At 40.7% G+C, this 12,819-nt stretch overlaps 1 protein-coding gene across 1 annotated transcript in view; it reads right to left on the bottom strand.

The window, feature by feature from the left end:
• Window positions 1-1,702: 1,702 nt before the first annotated feature.
• Window positions 1,703-12,819, bottom strand: part of LOC124719799 — a 293,431-nt gene continuing 282,314 nt past the window's right edge. Inside the window, exon 20 of the mRNA XM_047244994.1 lies at window positions 1,703-3,103. The gene's annotated coding sequence lies outside the window, so the exon portion shown is untranslated. The remainder of the gene's footprint in view (window positions 3,104-12,819) is intronic.

Below are 12,819 nucleotides of genomic sequence, written 5' to 3' on the forward strand. Positions count from 1 at the left end.
TACATTCCGATAATGTACTTACAAATACTGCCTCTATTCTTTGTTTTAAGTCTGTCACAAAGATATTTTCAATTGTTGGGAAGTGCTGGAGAGTTTATCTACAGGGACTGTAGTTTCTTATGCAGATTATGTGCGCCCTCTCGTATTGACTTCAGATGTGTTAGGTCATACTGTTAATACTGCTGCCACAAGAAATGTGGTTAGTCTAAGACAGCAAGGGAATATTTTATTGCAATTAATGTTATTTATTTATTGAACTATCACAATATTCAACATCATCATATCTGACATAAAAGAAGAAAATATGATCAAAGACAGCATTTGTATGTACATTACTAGCAATGATGAAATGCATAGTTCTGTACATTTCTTACATTTCTGGTGGTGCTCGTACAGTACTAAACCAACCGTGAAGTGGAAACAAGAGTTATGAGAACAATCATGCATTAACAACTGCTCAAACGTTAAAAGTACATCTAAAAATTTAAATTTGCTGATTAAAAGTGGTTCACATGCTCGTATTAAAAGAAACAAACTGACAATATCAGAGGGTATTTCACACTGTCACTGTTCTTTGGAGACTGAATTCAATGGCAATACTCTGTATTTAATATTTCAATAGTTTGCTGAAATTTTCTGTTACCAGTCACTGTCCACAATAATTATGTTTTGCAAAACACTGACTTTAATTTCATTGAATACTCATGGCATGCATAAAAAGGGAACTTTGTCACTGAATTAGATCTCCCTGCTGGAAAAATCAGCAAGTATTATAATAGCAGTTCTGTGAAATGTAAAGTAGCTACAAGGAAGTAGAAATAATACAATCTAAAACAAGCCAACAGGTAGTTAATTAGGAAAAATTCATATACCAAAACAATACAACTGTTTATAAAATTAAAAGTGATCATCATCAATATTGAGCTTCCAGAACCAAAGACCTCTTCTTTAGGAGCTGTAAAGGATGGACAGAAAAGAGTAATGAAACTGAAGTTGTTTGGCACTGGGAATAAGATCAAAAGCAACACAGGATGTATCTAATGTGCGGCTAAAACTGGTTCAGGTAGTGGCAGGAGGGGGGAACATGAGGAAGGAAGGAGGTAAGAGGAAGAAGAAAGGTAGAGATGGAAGAATGACAAGGGTAGAGATGAAAGAATGACAAGAGTAGAGATGAAAGAATGGCAAGGGTAGAGATGAAAGAATGACAAGGGTAGAGATGAAAGAATGGCAAGGGTAGAGAAGAAAGAATGACAAGGGTAGAGATGAAAGAATGACAAGGGTAGAGATGAAAGAATGGCAAGGTTAGAGAAGAAAGAATGGCAAGGGTAAAGAAGAAAGAATGGCAAGGGTAAAGAAGAAAGAATGGCAAGGGTAGAGAAGGAAGAATGACAAGGGTAGAGATGAAAGATGACAAGGGTAGAGATGAAAGGATGACAAGGGTAGAGATGAAAGAATGACAAGGGTAGAGATGAAAGAATGACAAGAGTAGAGATGGAAGAATAAGAAGGGTAGAGATGGAAGAATAAGCAGGGAAGAGAAGGCAGAATAAGAAGGGTAGAGATGAGACAGCAGAGGGCAGAGGGCAGAGGGAAGAAAGAGGAGGAAAGACAGGGGGGTGGGGGGGGGGGGGGAGGGGGATGGAAAAGTGGAGGAAGAGAAAGTGGAGGAAGGGAGAGTGGAGGAAAGAAGAAAAAGAGAGGGAGAGGAGAGAGAGGGGAAGGAAATATAGGACAGAAGTATAGGCTAGGCGGACAATACAAACAAATACTGTCATTATCTTCATAGCCAGATTGTTTATATGCTCCTTTCTTACCCAATTATGTCTCCTTCTCCAGCTTTCTGTAACACTTTGCTTTTACGTGTCTCAACTTCTGTCTCTCACCCCTTTAGTATTCTTTAACTTGCAAATAACTTCTCTGTTTTTTGTATACTGGGACCGTGATGCCATTATACTAATTCATGCAGCTACTTCCTGTCAATCTGAATGACTCAGTCACCACCCCGTACTATATCTATAACTGTTGTTTTCCGTTTGTAATTAGTGAAGAATGAAAGTTTAGCATGCAAGTTCAAGTGTAGTGTATCATTTTAAAAATCTATTGAGGGACTTGCAACATTTTCCTCTCCCATGTACACCTCTCACTTCTGTTGCCTGAAAATCAAAATTTCAAATAAGTGGCAGAAACCATGCTTTAATGAAAAATATCAAACACAGGAGGTGTTTATGTTTCAGAACAAGAGAGTGCTTTCTCATGGTAAAGATAGTGCATGTGTGGAGGAATAACATGGAATGGCCATTTCTGGAACTTCAGAAATCGGTTAATTTATATAAAACTTGTCAGAAGAGGGCAAAAATGTGCAAAACAAACAGTTAGCAATGCTGTTTGAATTCTGAAATATAACTATCACATAAGCTCTCTTTAAACACCAATTCTGATCCCAACCTCTATGAGTTTCTTTATAATTTGTTGTATCGTACTCACCCTGGTCAAATGTATTGTACTCCTGTAAAAGTAGACTCTGGTTCGAGAAGCTCAGACTGATGGGACATACATATTTTAGTCCTGTCAATACTGACAGGACAAACTGACTCTGGTTTGCACTGCTTTGAGAATGGCTGGTAACAATTATGTACAATACTTTTGATGAATTTTACATACACGATTAATACTAGTTAATTTCATGCATATAGTTACTAACAATGACAAGAAGATAACAGTAGGGAATGAGCACAGAGTGTCTAAATAAGAATTTTAACATGAGAGAAAGAAACAGCAGATTTTGAGATATCTTATATACAGAGCAGAAGACAAACGTCACAGATAAGGCTCTTGCTAGTATTGTAGTATACCCTTTTCCTTTTAGGATTACTGATTTTCTTGGCTGCAGAGTTGTTTTCCTGCTAACTGGCATAGCACTATTGATACGTGGTCAGAAGAGAAGAGGCAAATCTCAGGAACTGTAGCGAAAAAGGTTAGGAATGGGGTCAGAAAGAGCTGGGGAGTGGCCGAGGCCCAGTTTTTGGCAGACACTCCCGCTCCTCGACCATCTGTTCCGCACCGCACATTACAGAGAGACACCCTTCCAATGCCCAGCATTCATCCTGTAACAAATACACAACACAAGTTGAAGGAAAAATCTGATGGTAATAAATTCAGACTGTGGGAACAGAAAATATGCAGTACTACAAGGCATATGTTTGGTTTCACTGCTAAAATCAAGTTACATAAATAATCTTATAAAGGCATTGGAGGAGACGTCTGAAACTGAAATGTTTGCTCCTGGTACACACATGCTGATAAAGGACCCACACACATCAATACCTGATACAACCCAGATAATAGCTGAACTTACTTATAACATTTTGGTGCTCACCCACGATCATCTCATACACCACTGTTTAAGCAGCTACTTAAATTTAGTGTAAATAATCCATCGAAGTTGAGAAGGAACAATTATGTCCGTAATTATAATACACTGCTTGACAACTGCTAGGGAACAATTAACACTTGCTAAGGAACAACAGCCAACTGCTGTAGAACACTCGATTGGTGATAGTACGTGGGAATACAGAGGGCGGGATATACTAACTGCTGCAAAGCCTGTGCATAAACACTCTGCACGCATTCAACAGTTTGCGGAGTACAGTGTTTGACGAATGTTGTGGAACTGATTAGTGTGGCATTCCGTGTGGCAAAGCAGCTCGTCTGCAAGACATCATTCGAGTGCTGAGAATCGTGGACGAGCAGTCGGATGGCTCTAAGCAGGTCAAAATGTCACTTCTGTGGCCACAGCAATGGGTGTGTCCAAAAGTGTCATCTCACAATTAAAACAGTCCACTGACGGTGTAAATGCTTGCGAAAGCATGCCAGTGCTCACTGATGGCTCACCACACCATAAGAGATGATGATGATGATGATTATTGGTTTGTGGGGCAGTCAACTGTGCGGCCATCAGTGCCCGTACAAAGTCCCAAGTTTTACGCTGTCCAATCTAGCCACTGTTACGAATAATGATGATGATGAAACGATGAGCACAAAACAAATACCTCGTCCCTGGGTAGAGAAAATCCCCAACTCACCCCGGAATCGAGCCCGGCACCCCGTGATCCACAGGCAGCAAAGCTAGCCACTAGACCACAAGCTGCGGACCCCACTCCACAAAAGAATCGATACATAGCCCTAGTGGCCTTACCACTCTTAGGCAGATCGCTGCAGACTTTGTGACCACTACCGTTACACACTTCTCTGCCAAAACTATTCTGAGGTGAATAAATTGAGCCGATTTGTACACTCAGAAGCCCATTAAGTGCATCAGACTTCAACCGTGCCGTCACCAAAAAACACTTTGTTGGAGTAGGGAGCATTTTGGTTGGAGTCAAGAGCAGTGGTCCAGAGAAACATCCTCTGACAAATCTCGCTTCACCGTGGTGAGTGACTCGAGCTGCCAGTTAGTGTGGAGAGGCAGGGCAACACGTTACATTCCACAGCGTGTTCACGAACGTCATCAGTACGGCTTAGGCGTTGCCGTGTGTGCAGGCTTTATGCACAATCGCTGAACACCTCTGCGTATCTTTGCACTAGGTAACATTATGGCACAGCAGTATTGCAAGGAGATTATTCTGGATTGTGTCCACCAGTTTAAGGGTGTGGCAGGTCACAACTTTCTGTTTACGGATGATCACAAAGCACTGCCGAGATGTCAGACACACTGTAAAGTAAAATACTGAATGTATGGAATGGTCTGCCTACTTCCTGGACATAAACCCAATAGAGAAAGACTGGAATGCCCTAAGCAGATGTTTTTCTCAATGAACAACCCCTACCTGAACTGTGCAAGAACTGAAAACCATCTGGAGAGGAGAGTGGGGCAATATCCCCCAAGGACTCCTCAACAGTTTGGTAGCCAGCACGAATAACAGCTGCAAAACATCCATTACTGCCCAAGGAGTGCATATTACTTACTGTTGTTGTTGTGGTCTTCAGTCCTGAGACTGGTTTGATGCAGCTCTCCATGCTACTCTATCCTGTGCAAGCTTCTTCATCTCCCAGTACCTACTGCAGCCTACATCCTTCTAAATCTGTTTAGTGTATTCATCTCTTGGTCTCCCTCTACGATTTTTATCCTCCACGCTGCCCTCCAGTACTAAGTTGGTGATCCCTTCATGCCTCAGAACATGCCCTACCAACCGATCCCTTCTTCTGGTCAAGTTGTGCCACAAACTTCTCTTCTCCCCAATCCTATTCAATACCTCCTCATTAGTTATGTGATCTGCCCATCTAATCATTAGCACTCTTCTGTAGCACCACATTTTGAAAGCTTCTATCCTCTTCTTGTCCAAACTAGTTATCATCCATGTTTCACTTCCATACATGGCTACACGCGATACAAATACTTTCAGAAATGAGTTCCTGACACTTAAATCTATACTTGATGTTAACAAATTTCTCTTCTTCTAAAACGCTTTCCTTGCCATTGCCAGTCTACATTTTATATCCTCTCTACTTCGACCATCATCAGTTATTTTGCTCCCCAAATAGCAAAACTCCTTTACTACTTTAAGTGTCTCATTTCCTAATCTAATTCCCTCAGCATCAGCCGACTTAATTCGACTACATTCCATTATCCTCGTTTTGCTTTTGTTGATGTTCATCTTATATCCTCCTTTCAAGACGCTATCCATTCCGTTCAACTGCTCTTCCGAGTCCTTTGCTGTCTCTGACAGAATTACAATGTCATCGGCGAACCTCAAAGTTTTTAGTTCATCTGCCTGGATTTTAATACCTACTCCGAATTTTTCTTTTGTTTCCTTTACTGCTTGCTCACTATACAGATTGAATAACATCGGGGAGAGGCTAAAACCCTGTCTCACTCCCTTCCCAACAACTGCTTCCCTTTCATGACCCTCGACTCTTATAACTGCCATCCGGTTTCTGTACAAATTATAAATAGCCTTTCGCTCCCTGTATTTTACCCCTGCCAACTTCAGAATTTGAAAGAGAGCATTCCAGTCAACATTGTCAAAAGCTTTCTCTAAGTCTACAAATGCTAGAAACATAGGTTTGCCTTTCCTTCATCTTTCTTCTAAGATAAGTCGTAAGGTCAGTATTGCCTCACGAGTTCCAGTATTTCTACGGAATCCAAACTGATCTTCTAAATTACTTACTTAAAGTCCAATATCAACCATTACATTGGGAGTCCAATCTGAATCATATATGAAAATTATTTAAGTCTCTTGCCCTGACTTCCCAAATGGTGAAATCAGTACTTTTTTCATTATAAATTTACCATTCAACGCATATTACATACACTATGTGATCAAAAGTATCCAGATACCCCAAAAACGACATTTTTCATATTAGGTGCATTCTGCTGCCACCTACTGCTAGGTACTTCATATCATCAACCTCAGTAGTCATTAGACACGTGAGAGAGCAAAACGGGTGCTCTGAAGCAGAACTCACGGACTTCAAACATATCTGTACGCGAGATTTCCACACTCCTAAACATCCCTAGGTCCACTGTTTCTGATGTGATGGTGAAGTGGAAATGTGAAAGGACACGTACAACACAAAAGCGTATAGGTCGACCTCATCTGTTGACCGACAGAGACTGCCAACAGTTGAAGAGGGTTGTAATGTGTAATAGGCAAACATCTATCCAGACCGTCACACAGGAATTCAAAACTGGATCAGGATCCACTGGAAGTACTATGACAGTTAGGCGGAAGGTGAGAAAACTGGCATTTCATGGTCGAGCTGCTGCTCATAAGCCACACTTCATGCCAGTAAATGCCAAACGATGCCTCACGCTTGGTGTAAGGAGCAGAAACATTGGACGATTGAACAGTGGAAAAACATTGTGCGGAGTGACGAATCACGGAGAACAATGTGGCGATCCGATGGCGGGGTATGGGTATGGTGAATGCCCGGTGAATGTCATCTGCCAGCAAGCGTAGTGCCAACAGTAAAATTCAGAGGTGGTGGTGTTATCGTGTGGCCGTGATTTTCGTTGAGGGGGCTTGCACCCCTTGTTGTTTTACATGGCACTATCACAGAACAGCCCTACATTGATGTTTTAAGCACCAGCTTGCTTCCCACTGTTGAAGAGCAATTCAGGGATGGTGATTGCATCTTTCAACATGATCGAGCACCTGTTCATAATGCACAGCCTGTGGCAAATTGATTACTTGACAATATCATCCCCATAATGGACTGGCCTGCACAGACTCCTGACTGAATCCTATAAAACACCTGTGGGATGGTTTGGAATGCCGACTTCATGCCACGCCTCACTGACCGACATCGATACCTCTCCTCAGTGCAGCACTCAGTGAATAATGCCATTCCCCAAGAAACCTTCCAGTACCTGAATGAGATTTTCACTCTGCAGCGGAGTGTGCGCTGATATGAAACTTCCTGGCAGATTAAAACTGTGTGCCCGATTGAGACTCAAACTCGGGACCTTTGCCTTTCGCGGGCAAGTGCTCTACCAACTGAGCTACCCAAGCATCACTCATGCCCCGTCCTCACAGATTTACTTCTGCCAGTATCTCGTCTCCTACCTTCCAAAAGGGAAAGGTCTCGAGTTCGAGTCTCGGTCCGGCACACAGTTTTAATCTGCCAGGAAGCTTCCAGCACCTGACTGAACATATGCCTGGAAGAGTTGAAGCTGTCATGAAGTCTTTAGGGTGGGCCAACACCATACTGAATTCCAGCATTACCGATGGAGGGTGCCACGAACTTGTAAGTCAGTTTCAGCCAGGTGTCCAGATACTTTTGACCACATAGTCTATTTACTGTGTGTTTCATGTTATCCATCATTGCCTGTGATTATTCCTGTCCCACAGTGTCTTTGTTCCTTAGCAATTTTCAAGCAGTGTACTACAAGAATTAGCCTTAATTAAAACTGAATTTATAACAAAAAAGGAGTGACTGACACTGTTATGAAAATTTTTGATCGCTTGCCCAACGACATTAAATGCCTAGTAGCACGGCATAACATAAGTAAAGCTGAAAGGTAGCTCAAAAAGAGTTCCTTCTGGGTAACACTTCCTATTCCACAGTATAATTTTTATTTACAAATTTTTTGCTTATTTAACACAAAAGCATTACAGATTTACTCCTGTTAACAAAGCTAAATATTCCGCTCTGTTACGTGAATTAATCTGTAAATGGCTAACAGGCAACTGTATTTAATCCTTTGACTGTTACAAACACACTCTCACATTCTCTGATGTGCTGAGACATTGCGTTCAGACTACTATATAATACTTGTCATCTGATTTGAAAACTACACAGTAAAAAAATAAATAAAAAAATAAAATAAATTTGAGTTTTGCAGATCATACAGTCTGATATCTTTGCTTGGCAAAGGACTTAATTTCTTTTTGTTATTCATCATAAAAGGGAACAGTTTATAAAGGATCAGTATGGGAAAATACTGACCAGCAAAAGTGACATACAAAAAAGATGGAAGACATACTTTTCACAATTTCTCAACTGCAATGAGCCACACTCTTACTTTAAATTGTAAGAATCTGGTACAGCTGATACAGTTACTACCCCATCAGTAAATGAAATACAGCAAGCAATAAAGAAATTAAAGAATAAAATGCTTGTGGCGAGGACAAGATATACACTAAGTTATTAAGGAATGGAGGCCCACAACTGGAATTAGAAATACAGGCGTTAATAGAAACAATTTGGGAGACAGAAACCATTCCTGTAGATTGGAAAACTGCAATTGTGTGCCCCATATTTAAGAAGAATGATCCACTTGTTTGTGATAACTACAGAGGAATTGCCTTACTGGATGTCACCTACAAAATTTTATCGAGCTGCCTATTAAACTGGCTGATACCAATAACAGAAGAACTAATTGGGGACTACCAATGCGGTTTCTGCAGAAACAGATCCACGTTAGATCATCTATTCACCCTAAGACAAGTAACAGAGAAGGCGTGGGAATTCAATGTAGATGTCCACATATTATTCATAGATTTTAATAAAGCCTATGATAGCATACACCAACAGACACTCCTAAATATAATGAAGGAATTTAAAATACCATAAAAATTAATCAGATTAGTTAAAATGTGTATAGATGAAACTTTATGTCACATAAAGACACCAGTAGGAGAAACTGAAGATTTTAAGGTATACACTGGACTGAGACAAGGGGATGCCATTTCACCTATTTTATTTAACCTCGTCCTAGAGATGATCGACAGAGAATTTTGTAAAACCGTCCACAAGGGATCCAGCTACAGGATGTGAACATTACAAGACTTACCTATTCAGATGATGTAGCACTAATAAGTAGTTCCAAAAGAGAATTAACCAGAATGATGCAAAATTACTACAAAATTGCTGAGAAAACAGGATTACACGTTAATGAAGAAAAGACAGAATACCTGCCCATAAGTAAGAAAACCAGAAAAGATGCGCCTCTGACTGTAGATGGATTCAATTTCAAGACCGTTGACCACTTCAAGTACCTAGGAAGTCTTTTTAGTAATGACAACAGAACAGATATAGAAATAGATGCCCGTTTATCAACAGCAAACAAGACACTTTTTAGTTTCACCAAAATTCTGAGAAAAAGATCACTTAGCAGTAACTTCAAAATCCGCTTATATCAATCGACCGTTATACCTGTGATGTTATACGGATGTGAAACATTAATATTTAGAAAGAAAGATGAAGAAAAACTGTTAATAATGGAAATAACACGGAATGGAGAATAAGAAGAAATGAATTAAGAGGGCTGTACAAACACCGTAACATCTTCGAAGTGCTCAAGAGGAGAAGGCTGAATTGGGCAGGCCATATAGCAAGAATGACAGAGAATAGACTACCTTGAATGGCATTCAGCAGAACAATAGATGGAACGAGAGGAAGAGGGAGACCCAGAACCAGATGGCGGGATAACAATCGGGAGGACGCAACTAGGATGAACAGCAACTGCAACTGGACAAACAGAGCACTGGACAGGCAGAAGTGGAAGGGGCTCACAGAGCAGGTGTATGGTTGATAAGGCCCTTGCCACACGTAAAGTAAAGTATTCATCATAGTTACTGTGGTGCATCAAATTAAGTAAAACACTGCATGGAATTTTAATGAGCTGCAGAGGTAAAAACTCACTGCATAGACTTTGTGTATGGTTGATTTTAGCTCAGATGTTGCTGTGTACAAAATGTAGATAACATATCAAAATTTTGTTTAATACTGAAAGCAGAACAGTATCTCATTTCATTCTCAGGAGATAAGTTTTTATATCTGGCAGACGGTCAAGCACGGTGCATCAATTTCCATCCCTGTGCATCGGGAATTATGTGATTGAAACGTTTGTCATAATTTGTAAATATTTCAAGATTCTGAAACTAGTTTTTTTTTGCAAAAGATAACACACAGAGGCACGTATGTTGTACAGTAAGTACCTGTAACTTTTTTGTTCACCAAAATGTGGAAGTAACTCATCTGGAGCAGTAACAGAGTGAGAAGACACGTCAATGCCACTTGAGAAAAACCAACAGTCTGCGCTCAGAGACGTCCTCGGCACCTAGGGAGTGCTGGAGTGTAACGAGTTAACTCATCCACGGCAGTCGAACGGTTAAATAGGAATTACTTTAGTAACCTGTAAATTCTCTCATTCCACTTCATTATTGTTTTGGTTTAACCACAAGTGCCGGAACAGAGAGGAGGAATGCAAGACCAGAGAAGGCGGTGAGGCGACATCGGCCAATAGCCTGCTGATGAGGACCGCGCCACGACGGGAGTGACTTCTGCAAGAAGTGGATATATGTGCCGCTCCTGCCAGCCTCGGCTGGACATTAGTGGACAGTATTCACAGAGTATTAGCAAAGCCTAGCAGAGAGTGCCACGAGAACAGTTAACAGTGATCCATATCCACTGCTTGTTTGGACTTTGTCTATAGTGAAGAATATCACTATTTGCACGTCGCCCATCACTTGCAACACCGAACTCCAAAGTTGAGTACTGTCAATCTGCTTTATTGAAATAAAACTACTAATGTTATTCGCTCGAATTGTTGTATAGCATACCGAGAACGCAGCCTCTCTTAAGCACCCTACACGAGACGAGTGAGCAATAGCCCACATTTGGCGACACGGACTTGACAGTTATGATATATCGTGCAAGTGACCCGAGCAATGTGTAACTAATGAACAAACTGACTGCTGTGATTACAGAAAACACTAATTCTTAATCCCTCAAAGACCAGTACTACACAATTTCAGACAAATTAAAACATGAAGGCGGTCAGAAATTAGAAGTCACTGGCAACAAAATTTGGAGTTCCCTCAGTATGCTGCCCTCTGTTAGATGCTACTCGAATTATTTCAAGAACTTGTGTAATGAGAATTTCACTGAGATCAAAAATAGTCATGTCACTCAGTGAATAACTTTTTTCTCTGCTTTATGTTCAAGTGTCATTTTGATGACCCTTCACAATCAACATTGACAATCACATGCTGATTTGACAAATTTAAATACGGTAAAAAATTTGTTTTTATGTGCTACCAACAAGAGTCATTGAAACAGAAGTCAATGATATGATTGTCACTGATCATTGAACAAAAGTGTGGGAAGAAGTACAAGTCCTAAGTATGCTGACAGGAAGAGTAATTAATACCTTACAGGACAGTGACAAAAAAATGTTGCTCAATGAGTGCTAAAACTGCGGATGGCGCACAACAAATGGGTACGGCTGTCAAGATGGATGGTGCATTTGGAGCAATTTAAACAAGATCCAAAGGAATTTTTGCATCCAGTTATCATTGGCAACAATTCAGAAATTCATCTTTACGTCCCAGAAATTGAGCAAAAACAATCAGCTGCTTCAGACAAATTTGGTGCAATGAAGGCAAAGGCTGTCCCGTCGGCCAGAAAAGTCACGGTTAAACTTTTGTGATGCAGAAGGTGTCAGAACTCGGACTTCTCAGAAAAAGAAAAACTCTCACTGGACAATATTACAGTGAGATACTGAACAACTTTATCAAGTAACTGAAGGAACATGGCCCCATTTGATGAACAAGAAAGTGTTGTTTCACCACAACAATGTGTCATCACTTGGATCTAGAGTTATCACAGTAAAAAAGCATGAACTGTGTCAGTAATTTTTTTTATCCCACTATTTGCCAAATCTGGCTCCTTGCAATTCCTTCTTGTTTCCAATCCTAAAGAAGTGGCTCAATGTGCACATTCTATAAACGAGTAACCGAGTGACATGTCAGGGTACTGGGTATCCTGCCAGATATCAGTATCTGCTGTGCACAACATTTCGACAACACAATTCGCTGTCTCAATCTGGTCCTACCGGTGACTGCTAGTTGAGTAGAACGGGTCCAATATTTACACCTTCTTCCTCCGTGATCAGTTCTATGCAGTCCCACTAGACTGGTATGGAGACGTTCTGTTTCAGTCCGACGTGCCCGGCAGCATCCCATCCTCGGTACGGTGTACCTGGTGTTCTGTCTGTGTCCACATTCTCAGTATTTCTTTTTGTTGAGTTATGCTGCTGCAGTCATCCAGTGCAGGATCCCAGGTTTTGCTAAGTTCGTACCCAGTGAATCATCTTACTAAGGTCTGAAGCCGCCCCCCACTTGACATTTTTCCGTGTTTGTAATTTACAGTTTGGGTCATTTTGAAAATCCACATTATGCAAACACTATTTACTTCTTTCTCTTCACCCAGGCGTGTTTCGACACTTCCATGTCATATTCTGTGGGTCAAATTTTATTTCTGCAAAGTACAACGTAAAGTTTATAATCATTAACCTGTTGTAGGCTTAAAAATG

Source organism: Schistocerca piceifrons, chromosome 11 (assembly GCF_021461385.2).
Source record: "Schistocerca piceifrons isolate TAMUIC-IGC-003096 chromosome 11, iqSchPice1.1, whole genome shotgun sequence".
Lineage (NCBI taxonomy): Eukaryota > Metazoa > Arthropoda > Insecta > Orthoptera > Acrididae > Schistocerca > Schistocerca piceifrons.